This window comes from Lithobates pipiens, unplaced genomic scaffold, assembly GCF_037356315.1.
Source record: "Lithobates pipiens isolate NorthernLeopardFrog02 unplaced genomic scaffold, aLitPip1_a1.2 Scaffold_27, whole genome shotgun sequence".
Taxonomy (NCBI): domain Eukaryota; kingdom Metazoa; phylum Chordata; class Amphibia; order Anura; family Ranidae; genus Lithobates; species Lithobates pipiens.
Genome location: NW_027507788.1, coordinates 6,588,607 through 6,602,124, shown reverse-complemented (window position 1 = coordinate 6,602,124; position 13,518 = coordinate 6,588,607). Strand labels below are relative to the sequence as shown.

Below are 13,518 nucleotides of genomic sequence, written 5' to 3'. Positions count from 1 at the left end.
GAAGTGGAAGACTTCCTTAGGTGCACCAAGAGCTCCAATCCTTCCTGCCCGCTCTCACTGAGGTTTTGACGTCTCTGACTTGGGAGATAAGTCTACACCCATACTGCAACCCAGTCGAAGCTGCTAAGTCAAGGAAATTAAAACTTCAGCGAGAGAGTGGGCAAGGAAGATTGAAGCTCTTGGTGCACCTAAGGAAGTCTTCCACTTCCATCTCCCCTGTCTGTTCTTTAGTAGGACGTCTACATGAGGAATGAACAGCTCTCCGATGCTATCCTGCACTCTTGTGAGAGCGTTACCAAATTTGGTGAGCAGGATGGGGGTGTGGAGTGGAGCTGAGCTTTAGGAGAATATCTACACCAGGAATGAACTGCACTCATGATGCCATCCTGCTCGTGTGAATTGGTTAGCAAGTTGACTGTAGAGATAGGGGCTTTTATCTCTGAGCAAGGCTTCACTCGAAACCTCAATGCCAGAAAAGGGCAGGATTGCAGCTCCTGGTGCACCAAAGGTGGTTTTCCAGTAATAGCACCTCTTTGTTCTTAGGTTGGCTCTCTAATGCCGTGTTTCCACTGAGCAGAACGTTACGCGATTTTGAGGGTTTCCATTATGAAAGCGGTCCATACAACCGAACCAGACCACACCATACCGTCCTGCTTCAGATGTGGGGCCACAACGATGGCTCTAGGTTTAGTGAAGCCTTAGGCAAAACTTAGGCATGGGGCCCCACTCACACCCAAAATGGGGGGGAAAAAAAATCAAGCGATAAAAATTAACTGTATAAGGAGGGTAAGTGGACACAGTACAGGGCGGAGCAGGAGGGCACAGGGGAAGGGTAATTGGGCACAGTACAGGGGGCAGGAGGGTAAAGTAAAGAAGGGAGGCAGAAGGGCACAGCACAGGGGGAGGGTAAGTGGGCACAGTACAGGGGGAGCAGGAGGGCACAGTACAGGGGGAGCAGGAGGGCACAGCAAAGGGAGGAGGGTAAGGGCCCAGTGCAGGAGGACACAGCACAGGGGGGGACAGTAAGTGGGCGCACAGTACAGGGGGTGCAGGAAGGTACAGCATGGGGGGAGGGTAAGTGGGCATAGTACAGAGGGTGCAGGAGGGTACAGTACAGGGCGAGATGGAGGGCACGGAACAGGGGGGAGGATAAGTGGGCATAGTACGGGGGTTGGTAAGTGGGCACAGGGCAGGAGAGTAAAGTAAAGGAGGGAGCAGGAGGGCACAGCACAGAGGGAGGATAAGTGGGTATGGTACAGGGGGAGCGGTAGGAAAGAAGGATACCCCTTACATCAGAGTACACCACCTGGATACCCCCATTAGCTCACAGTCCCTTTATATCATTGCCCCCCTTCCTTAGAGACCTCCAGAGATCATAAAGACCCCCCTTATAACAGCACCCCCTGCCCTCTTTAAGATCTCAATTTATACTTCCTTACCGGCAGGAATCGGGTACCGCTGCAAGCAAGGTGTGAGAGCCGAAGTTGGGGGGGCGGAGCTGAGAGGTGGAGCGGTTCTACAGATTTTCCCCACTGTGTATACAGCAGCAAATGCAAAAAGGGTCATTAAGGCGGTAAACAGCCCGCTATCTCTCCATGTAGCGGTGAGCGGACTTAGCACTGTGTTGATGGCGGGGGGGGGGGGAATCTGCCATCAACACAGCTCTTTAATTAGGCAAACTAGGCAGCCGTGAGGCCCCTGTGAGTGCGAGGCCTTAGGCGACTGCCTAATTAGAGAGCCGCCTCTGTGGGGCCATAGAAAACAATGGTATTGTACTGTTCCTGGCATTACACAATACATTCCACTGATTGGGAGGGCATTTATTTTTTTTTCTAAACCCCGTATGGCCCCTGGTGGTCCAACTTGCAGTGGCAACGCTCACCTGAATAGACTGGACCATTCTAACGCTTCCAAACTGTACCAACCCCGAACCGTTGCGCTCTGTGGAAACGAGACATAAGATTTATTAAACATAGAGGAAGGGTTCAAACTGGCTATATATATATATTTTTATTTTATTTCTATGAGCTGTTTTAAACTCTCTCCTGCCCATCCTCTTGCCCCTTGGAGGTGCTGTGCTCTCCGGCTCTCCGTCCTGTTACAATGGAGAGGCAGTGGAATTTCCATAATATAAATTCTTGGCATGACAAAAGGGACCCATTATTTCAGTACAAAAGGGCATTTTTAATAAAAAGGAGGTTAGAGAGGAGGTCGGCTCTGACACTTTTTAATTGCCTGGTTTTTGGAGGGACTCCAGTAGGGTTTCCCCCTAGATACTTTATCCAGCTGTAATCTATAAAAAGGTGGCCAAGGAGAAGTGATGAACGAAAAACAAGCGACGTTTTGAAAAGGTTATTCCTACAACGCTGAAATTTCAAAATGGATATTGAAAAAATGGCTAAGTGGCCGGCGTAGTAGCCAATCACACGTTCTTGATAGAATTATGAGGTCATTCATTTACAGATAATGATGATCTAAATGGGGAGTTGAAGGTTGACAAAGCTTTTAGATAAAAGAAAAGAAAAAGTCTCAGTGCAAAATCATTGAGATGGATAAAAAAAAAAAAAAAAAATAATAATAATAATTTGCCCATTTGATAAATATATCAGTGAAAACACTGGGCTCTATTTAAAGAGGGGACAAGGAAAGAAATAATTGGGGTATAGGGAATTGCATCTTAACAGTGCTGGCTCAAGACATTGTGCTGCCTGGTACCAAGAATGAAATGCTACCCCCCCCCCCCCAAAAAAAAAATGCCCGCCGAAATGCCCCCACATCCATTATTTTATATTATGATAACTAAAGTGGACCTGTCATGGCTCTATACATGTATATGGGAGTATAAAGAGCACCTGTAGGGGGGGGGGGGGGGGCTGCAGAGTAGTCAGAGGGGCAGTGGGGTGGGATGGACAGAGAGACAGTGGGAGGGACAGTGGGATGGACAGAGACAGTGGGATGAATAGGGGCACTGTGGGATGGACAGTGGGAGGGACAGGAGGAGATTGGGACAGTGGGATGGACGGGGGACAGTGCAATGGACAATGGGAGGGACAGGAGGAGAGTGGGATGGACAGAGGGACAGTGGTGCTCAGTGATGGACTGTACATACCTCTCTCCTGCTGTCCCATTCTATAAGCTGTGGGTTGCACTTGCTCCCTGTACACTGGCTGTTCCTTATGTTGGGCTCCTTCAAGAAGCGCTGCATTGACAGGGGCGAGGGGGGGCAGGGTGGCCGCTGCTTTGCTCTGCATGCAGAGAGGTACTGAGGGAGCCAGAATTAGGGGGCGGAGTGGAGGTGGACCGAGCATCGGCAAGCGTCATTGGTTGCTAGGACACTGGTCATAGCTGCCAGTGACTTCAACGTATATAATGCGGGTCAATCCCTGGCTGGCTGCTGGCGGGCGGTTCCATGGTAGGGGCCGGCCCTGCATCTTAAAATACGTTAGTTGATGGTAAGACTGGATCTGTTTATCCTTAACTTAGAGATAAGGAGACACTAAAATCTCATGTTAGACCCCTTTCACACTGAACACCGCCCCGCGCCAGCGGTAAAGCGCCATTCGTTTTAGAGGCGCTGTGCAGGCGGAAGCAAGGAGCTTTTAGTCCCATAGAAGGCGTTAAAAGCACCGCTGCCCAAGCACTTTGCAGGTGCCGCCCATTGATTTGCCCCAGGATTTTTTTTCCCCCCCATCCTGCAAACCCACCGCCCCAGTGTGAAAGCACTCAGGCTTTCAAACGGGGGGAGGGGCATGAGAGGCGCTTTTCATGCGCTATTTTTAGCGCTGAAACACCTGAAAAGCGACCATCAATGTGAAAGGGGTCTTAAAGTAATTTTTGAAAATGATTCCTGCTGTAGGGTGACAACGCTCATCCCTATCCCCCCAATTGTGGTCCTGAGTTGTCGCAAACTGGAAACTGCAGGCAGTTGATTTAACACACACTATGCCATCAGGAAGTTCAAAAATGTGGCTTCTGCATAGAAACCAATCGTGAGCCAGGATTTATTGCCAAAGCTTAAAGTGATTGTAAAGCTTTGATTATTTAAAAAAAATAAAAAAAATAATAACAAACATGTCATACTTGCCTCCACTGTGCTGCTCATTTTGCACGGAGTGGCCCCGGATCCTCGTCTTCTAGGGTCCCCCACCGACTCTCGCGGCTCCTCCCCACATCAGATAACCCCCTAGGACAGTGATGGCGAACCTTGGCACTCCAGATGTTTTGAAACTACATTTCCCATGATGCTCCTCTACACTGCAGAGTGCATAAGCATCATGGGAAATGTAGTTCCAAAACATCAGGGGTGCCAAGGTTCGCCATCACTGCCCTAGGAGAAGCCCGCTCCCGAGTCTGGCATTCAGCGTCCATAGCCGCCAAATGTATGACTCGGCCCCACCCCCCTGTGTCATTGGATTTGATTGACAGCAGCTGGAACCAATGGCTGTGCTGCTATCAAGCTATCCAATCAAGAGCCGAGAACCCCGGACAGAGGGACGACGTGTCCCCGCCAGGTGAAGCTCCAGGGCTCAGGTAAGTAAAACTGGGGGGCTGGGGCGGCCGGTCACTGACAGGTGTTTTTTCCCCTAAATGCATAGGATGCATTAAGGTGAAAAAAAAAAACCACAAACCTTTTCAACCCCTTTAATATTTCATTTTTTTAAAAACAAACATCATACTTACCTCCTCAGTGCAGTTGGTGCTGCACAGAGCGGCCCCAAAAACCCCTTGTCAAAAGTTACTATATCTACAATTCATGATACATTAGTGTGATGGTAATTGGGAGGAAGGCTCCCCGTGCTTGTGGCCACGGGAGGAAGGCTCCCAGCGCTTGTGGCCACGGGAGGAAGGCTCCCAGCGCTTGTGGCCACGGGGAGGAAGGCTCCCAGCGCTTGTGGCCATGGGGAGGAAGGCTCCCAGCGCTTGTGGCCACGGGGAGGAAGGCTCCCAGCGCTTGTGGCCACGGGGAGGAAGGCTCCCAGCGCTTGTGGCCACGGGGAGGAAGGCTCCCAGCGCTTGTGGCCACGGGGAGGAAGGCTCCCCGCGCTTGTGGCCACGGGGAGGAAGGCTCCCCGCGCTTGTGGCCACGGGGAGGAAGGCTCCCCGCGCTTGTGGCCACGGGGAGGAAGGCTCCCCGCGCTTGTGGCCACGGGGAGGAAGGCTCCCAGCCCTTGTGGCCACGGGGAGGAAGGCTCCCAGGGCTTGTGGCCACGGGGAGGAAGGCTCCCAGCGCTTGTGGCCACGGGGAGGAAGGCTCCCAGCGCTTGTGGCCACGGGGAGGAAGGCTCCCAGCGCTTGTGGCCACGGGGAGGAAGGCTCCCAGCGCTTGTGGCCACGGGGAGGAAGGCTCCCAGCGCTTGTGGCCACGGGGAGGAAGGCTCCCAGCGCTTGTGGCCACGGGGAGGAAGGCTCCCAGCGCTTGTGGCCACGGGGAGGAAGGCTCCCAGCGCTTGTGGCCACGGGGAGGAAGGCTCCCAGCGCTTGTGGCCACGGGGAGGAAGGCTCCCAGCGCTTGTGGCCACGGGGAGGAAGGCTCCCCGCGCTTGTGGCCACGGGGAGGAAGGCTCCCCGCGATTGTGGCCACGGGGAGGAAGGCTCCCCGCGCTTGTGGCCACGGGGAGGAAGGCTCCCCGCGCTTGTGGCCACGGGGAGGAAGGCTCCCCGCGCTTGTGGCCACGGGGAGGAAGGCTCCCAGCGCTTGTGGCCACGGGGAGGAAGGCTACCCGCGCTTGTCACGGGGAGGAAGGCTCCCCGCGCTTGAGAAACCTTGGCTTAAACTAAGGAGGGACTCATAGAAAGCGAAAGCTAGAGGGGTTCAACGAAGGGGAGCGCATAACAGAGGAAGGGTTCCCACATTTTAAGATATTTGGGCTGTTAGTCAAGGATATTGGAGATCTATATATTTCTCACCACAACGATGTACTGAAGAAGCCCCATGCAGCACAAGATGAGAGCCCCTCAAACTACTTACTATACTGTCCTCTATTCTGCCCACGCTGAGGTCCTCTAAGCCCTTGTACACACGATCGGAGATTCCGACGGAATGTGTCCTATCGGACCGTTTTGTCGGGTAATCTGACTGTGTGTGGTCTGCATCGGACTGTTTCCGTCGGACCCAATTTTCCAACTTGTTGGAAATATTTTCCGACAAACTACACATGATCGGAGTATGTCCGATCGGACCAGAGAATTTTGATCGGACAAAGTGCCACGCATGCTCAGATCAAATTCCTACATCAAAGCTATTGGCTACTAGCCTGAACGTATTCCCATCGTAACGAAATAACGTCATCACGTTCTGAATGATCGGATTTTTCGACAACTTAGTCCGACCGTGTGTATGCAACAGTTTCGGACAAGATCTGACAGACAAAATCCGACGGATTTGGTTGTCGAAATCTCCGACCGTGTGTACAGGGGCTTAGAGTTACAGCACGTCAAACCAGGAGAAGCAGCCTATTGGGAAGAGTATGAATAGGACCTCTTCTCACACCCCGGCCAAGCACCTCTCCCAATAAGGTATAAAAGTACAGGTCCACCATATTACCAGAACTGGATCTAGACTGTCTGATCTGGGGGTGCAGTAAAAAAAAAAAAAAGTCAGGGGGCATACTGTCAACACATCTGAGTCTAAGCTATCTGTGTGTATATGTATGTGTGTGTATATATATACAGTGGTGTGAAAAAGTGTTTGCCCCCTTCCTCATTTCCTGTTCCTTTGCATGTTTGTCACACTTAAGTGTTTCGGAACATCAAACCAATTTAAACAATAGTCAAGGACAACACAAGTAAACACAAAATGCAATTTGTAAATGAAGGTGTTTATTATTAAAGGTGAAAAAAAATCCAAACCATCATGGCCCTGTGTGAAAAAGTGATTGCCCCCTAAACCTAATAACTGGTTGGGCCACCCTTAGCAGCAACAACTGCAACCAAGCGTTTGCGATAACGTGCAATGAGGCTTTTACAGCGTCCTGGAGGAATTTTGGCCCACTCATCTTTGCAGAATTGTCCTAATTCAGTTACATTAGAGGGTTTTCGAGCATGAACGGCCTTTTTAAGGTCATACCACAACATCTCAATAGGATTCAGGTCAGGACTTTGGCTAGGCCACTCCAAAGTCTTCATTTTGTTTTTCTTCAGCCATTCGGTGGTGGACTTGCTGGTGTGTTTAGGATCATTGTCCTGCTGCAGAACCCAAGTTCGTTTCAGCTTGAGTACACGAACAGATGGTCGGACATTCTCCTTCAGGATCTCTTGGTAGACAGCAGAATTCATAGTTCCTTTTATCACGGCAAGTCTTCCAGGTCCTGAAGCAGCAAAACAGCCCCAGACCATCACACTACCACCACCATATTTTACTGTTGGTATAATGTTCTTTTTATGAAATGCAGTGTTCCTTCTACGCCAGATATACTTGGACACACACCTTCCAAAGAGTTCCACTTTTGTCTCATCGGTCCACAGAATGTTGTCCCAAAAGTCTTGGGGATCATCAAGATGTGTTGTGGAGAAATTGAGACGAGCTTTGATGTTCTTTTTGCTCAGCAGTGGTTTTCTCCTTGGAACTCTGCCATGCAGGCCATTTTTGCCCAGTCTTTTCCTGATGGTGGAGGCATGAACGCTGACCTTAACTGAGGCAAGTGAGGCCTGCAGTTCCTTGGACGTTGCTGTGGGGTCTTTTGTGACCTCTTGGATGAGTCGTCGCTGCGCTCTTGGGGTAATTTTGGGCGGCCGGCCACTCCTGGGAAGGTTCACCACTGTTCCATGTCTTCGCCATTTGTGGATAATGGCTCTCACTGTGGTTCGCTGGATTCCCAAAGCTTTGGAAATGGCTTTATAACCCTTTCCAGACTGATAGATCTCAATTACTTTCTTTCTCAATTGTTCCTGAATTTCTTTGGGTCTCGGCATGATGTGTAGCTTTTAAGGATCTTCTGGTGGACCTTACTGTATCAAGCAGCTCCTATTTAAGTGATGCCTTGATTGTGAACAGGTGTGGCAATAATCAGGCCTGGGTGTGGCTAGAGAAATTGAACTCAGGTGTGGACAACCACAGTTATAGTATGTTTTAACAAGGGGGGCAATCACTTTTTCACACAGGGCCATGATGGTTTGGATTTTTTTTCACCTTTAATAATAAACACCTTCATTTACAAATTGCATTTTGTGTTTACTTGTGTTGTCCTTGACTATTGTTTAAATTGGTTTGATGTTCCGAAACACTTAAGTGTGACAAACATGCAAAGGAACAGGAAATGAGGAAGGGGGCAAACACTTTTTCACACCACTGTATATATATATATATACACATACACACTCACACACACTCTCTCTAATAGTCCTGCCTTCAAATATTCACTGTGGAAGCTTATATAAACAGTGCCTATGAGTGAAATAGAGGTACAAAGTAACATTGTTTATTAACATTGTTTAGAGATACAAAGTAATACTGTTTAAAAAACACTGTTCACAGGTGAGATAGGAGATAAACTATGTTACTTTGTACCTCTCTATCTCACCTGTGAACAATACTTTGTATCTCTTTATCTACTATCTGAACAATGTTTATAAAGAGATACAAAGTAATATTGTTTAAAAAGCATTGTTCATAGGTGAGATAGAGAGATACAAAGTAACATCGAATTTACTCAGTTTCAGCTGTAGATCAAAGTGATGAGCTTTGAGCTCCTCCTTACACATGTGAGTCCCCTCATCACTTTAGGGACCCCCATCACGTCAGAGTCCCCCCTTCACACCCGAGCCCCCCCTTCATGTCAGAGCCCCCCCATCACATCAGACCCCCCCTTCACATTAGAGCCCCCCCCCCCCCCCCCATCCAATGGAACGATGTGGTGCAGCAGATGGGGGCCGGGCACTGTGCAGCCATGCTGACTCTTCATTACCAAGACTGAGCAATGCTCCCCAGCCCCTCATCACTGTCACTGGTCCTGGGGGGGCCCATGAATGAAATCTAGGGGGGGGGGCTCAGCCCACCCCAGCACCCCCCTAGGTTCGGCCCTGCATATTAATAACATTTCAAAAGCCCTCTTCTATCTTTTTAAATCTGCAGCTTTCGTTTAAAATAATTCCCAGTGATCCTGCCAGGACGGACCTTTTTTTTCAGGCACTTCCTGTTACAGGGTCGACACCTCGTCTCTCAATTGTTCCCCCTGCATTGTCACACGAGATTTCAATGGAGACTGGAAGTGGCCATTTTTAAAAAGGCACATTTATTACACACAGACACGGCCAGCACCAGGAAACCTGCCCGGAGAAACGCCAAGCAGCCGTCACTGGAACGCCAAGCAGCCGTCACTGGAGTGCATGGAGACGGGAAGTGGCCGCAAAGATGCAGCAGGGGATCAGCCAGCACTAAGCTGTAACGAGATGCACAAAAAATAAAAAATGTGAAAATAGGATTTTATTTGAAAGAAAAGAAAAAAAAAAAAACTGAATGATTTATGATGAACAAAGCAAACTAAATGCCATCCAGTTAAAGTGGTTGTATACTCTTTTTTTTAACTTTTACCTACAGGAAAGCCTATAATAAGGCTTACCTGTAGGTAAAAAAAATATCTCCTAAACCTGTACGGTTTAGGAGATATTCCCCTCGGTATGCGCCACTGACTGCAGCGGCGCATGCGCACGAGGGGATTCTCGGCCTGAAAATCCGGCAGTGTCCGGCCGGCCGGAATGAAATCTCCCGCGCGCATGCGCGGGAGTGACGATATTGCGGCTCCGGCCACTCTCAGCGCCGGAGCCGCGATACCCGGAAGAAACGCCGAGGGAGCATGTCAGCTCCCTCGGCGTGGATCGTGCCAGATGTCGGGGCCTCGTTCTAAGGTAAGTATTTAATAATGAGCTAGTATGCGGTGCATACTAGCTCATTATGCCTTTTGCTTTGCAGGTGTTAAAAAAAAAAAAAAATAGCGGGTTTACTACCGCTTTAAGTTTACCGTCAACATGTTGGAATAGTAGCCAGGGAAGCCGGTTATTGTTGATGGGTTTTATTGGTGCCAATTCTCTACAGCATAATGCCAACGTACTACCCCTATTGTCTAAAGAAGAGAGCTATTTTTGTAGTTTGTAACAAAGAAAAAAATATATAAAAAAATAAATAAATATATATATATATATATATATATATATATATATATATATATATATATATATACACACACACACACACACACACACACACATATACATATATATATACACACACACACACACACACACACACACATTTTCCCTGTCAATGAGCGGCGCGGATTCAATACTCACTCTAAGTCGTATGTAGGCAGCCTCAGCACTCCAGATTTGCGGAAACTACAAACCCCATCATGCCTCTGCCACAGTTTAAACAAAATTGTGTGCGTTTCCCGTCCTGCAGGCAAAACGCACTGCTCTTTAGCAGACACATGGGGGTGCTATTGCTTCTTAATGGCACTTGCACGCATTGGCAAAACGTCTGCGTCTTTCACGCGCGTGGTATCCCGTGCTGCTGCCACCACCTGTCTGCTAAAGATCAGTGAATTTCGCCTGCGGGTCGGTGATGCGTGCGGTTTTGCAAGCGCTCTACCGACTCGCACAAGTGTGATGCAAAAATGCGGTACATTTAAAAAAAATATTTCTGGGACTTATTTACCGGCGATGTGGGCGGGCAAACATCCTGCACACTGATGGTGAACCTTGGCACCCCAGAGGTTTTGGAACTACATTTCCCATGATGCTCATGCATTCTGCAGTGTAGTTTAGCAACAATATATTACCAAAAGTATTGGGACGCCTGCCTTTACACACTCATGAACTTTAATGACATCCCAGTCTTAGCCCGTAGGGTTCAATTTTGAGTTGGCTCCGCCCTTTGCTGCTATAACAGCTTCAACTCTTCTGGGAAGGCTGTCCACAAGGTTTAGGAGGGTGTCTATGGGAAGGTTTGACCATTCTTCCAGAAGAGCATTTGTGCGGTCAGGCACTGATGTTGGACAAGAAGGTCTGGCTCGCAGTCTCCCCTCTAATTCATCCCAAAGGTGTTCTATCGGGTTGAGGTCAGGACTGAGTTCCTCCACCCCAAACTCAGTCATCCATGTCTTTATGGACCTTGCTTTGTGCACTGGTGCGCAGTCATGTTGGAACAGGAAGGGGCCATCCCCAAACTGTTCCCACAAAGTTGGGAGCATGAAATTGTCCAAAATGTCTTGGTATGCTGACGCCTTAAGAGTTCCCTTCACTGGAACTAAGAGGCCAACCCCTGAAAAACAACCCCACACCATAATCCCCCCCCCTCCGCCAAATGATTTGGACCAGTGTACAAAGCAAGGTCCATAAAGACATGGATGAGCGAGTTTGGGGTGGAGGAACCTGACTGGCCTGCACAGAGTCCTGACCTCCTTAAGAGTTCCCTTCACTGGAACTAAGAGACCGACCCAACCCCTGAAAAACAGCTGGAGTACCATGGTTTGCTTAGCGCTGAACCAGTATGCCGATAAAGACTGGTACCTCCAAATTTCCTTACAAGCACAACAGACAGAAAATGAGCATTTCCTGCGGGAAGTCATCAATGGCGGCCCACATATTTCTGCCAGGAAAGGTTCTCTTTAAAATAAGATGATGCCAATTCTTTAGACGCAAGACTGCTGCACACACCTGGATCAGGTGAATGGTGACTACAGAAGATATTCCCTGGCCGACCAATTGTGAGGAATGACTGTGCATGACGTAACGCGTTAGGTCAGAATTTTTTTGGCTCACCTCGTGTCTTGGGTTTTCTTGGGCACCCGTTGACTCGTTTTTCATGGCAGGGCGATTCCTATGCCAGGGTGGGTGTTCGTAGCTCTGCCAGGCTGGCGGCATGGAAAGGGTTATGACGGCGGTACGGCGCGGCACAGCGGGAGCTCTGGAAGACGCGGAGAGATGTAATTAGCAGCTTGTAGCAGATGTGCCTGTATGGAGCAGCTGTTCCCAAATTATGTACATATGTGAGTGTAAATATATAGATTTCTATAGAAGTGGTGTATATATCCCGCCCGGGCACACTTCTGGGCATCGGAATTATTCATACAATATAATCAGCGTTTCTGGTGCAGCGGAGGACGACTATGCACAGTGGGGTTGCTATGGGTTACTGTACTTCGTACGCCCGCGTGCCCCACATTAGAGTTTGCTCAATAACACGGCGATCATACGTGCTTAAAGAGGAGCTGCTGGCTGCTCACATCATTTATAATAAAAACATCTTTTGCCATTCTGAAGCTTCCCTCCAAAAAACTTTGCATATTTTATATATATACTGTCATACCGTACTTGCAAAATATGCTGCAGAAATCTCCCTCCACCGAGTCTGGCTGCAGCCATTTTAACTGTGGGCAGCTGAAGCTGCTGACTTCACTTCCTGGATTTACACAGGAGGCACGCCTCCAGCTCGGCAGCTCTCATTGGCCCTCTTATGACCCATCCCTTCCTGGCAAACTCTCAGGAGAGAGAGAGAGCTATGCATGATGTCATAAGTCTAGGCTAATGACCAGACAGGAAACAGGAAGTGGGCTGTATAAGGAATTTGCTGGCAGAAAAAAAATGTTTTACTATCCAAAGTTAAAACAACAACAACAACAAGGGCAGAAGATTTAATAGATGGAAAAATGACTGGAGTTCCACTTTAAGATATTGGAGGAGATTATGTGGATTGGAAAAAATAGTTACATTTTGTTTTGCAGTTTCTTCTTTTTTATGCTAAATGTTTCTCCTAATCACAAGGTGGATACAATGTAAACAAAATACAATGTAAACAAAATACAAAGTAAACAAAATACAAAGTAAACAAAATACAATGTAAACAAAATACAATGTAACCACAAAGTAAAACAAATAAAGCCATTAACCACTTCAGGACCGTGCGCTGTTGTTCTACGTCGGTACTTTGACGTTAAATATCGAAGTTATGGCAGCAGATAGCTGGATAACCCCGGTATCTTCTTAAGCGGCGGGCGGCCCACTTTAAGGATAAAAGTGGTCTCCGCGGCGGATTCGGTGCGTATTTTACTTTTAATCGGTGGCAGGAGAGGTGCCCACCCTCCCGCCGCGTGTCGGTCACCTCTGCCGCTTACCGGAGCCGACGGTAGCGACGGGGACGATCTGATGCTTTCCCCTCAGAGGTTGGAAGTCGAGTATAGGAACGATGCCCCCCCCCCCCCACTCAACTCGTCAAACGTCACTTCCGCCCAACGGCCTTAAAGGGCCATTTATTTTTTTTATTGAAAAAAATAAATACAAATAATTTTTATTTTTATTGCATTTAAGTGTAAATTAGATCTTTTTGACCCCAGAGCTCACATTAAAGAGGTCCTGTCATGCTTTTTGTCCTATTACAAGGAAGTCGAGTGAGGGAACGATGGCCCTCCACTCAACTCGTCAAACGTCACTTCCGCCCAACAGCCTTAACGGGCCATTTTTTTTTTTTTTATTGAAAAAAATTAATAAAAATAAAAACACTTTATTTTTTATTTTTATTGCATTTAA

General features: G+C 48.3%; 1 long non-coding RNA gene across 1 annotated transcript in view; it reads right to left on the bottom strand.

Annotated features, from left to right (window-relative positions):
- Positions 1 to 13,518, bottom strand: part of LOC143933068 (uncharacterized) — an 84,294-nt gene that overhangs the window by 2,664 nt on the left and 68,112 nt on the right. The window contains exon 3 of the long non-coding RNA XR_013262992.1: positions 1,883 to 1,941. This is a non-coding gene — a long non-coding RNA (uncharacterized LOC143933068). The remainder of the gene's footprint in view (positions 1 to 1,882; positions 1,942 to 13,518) is intronic.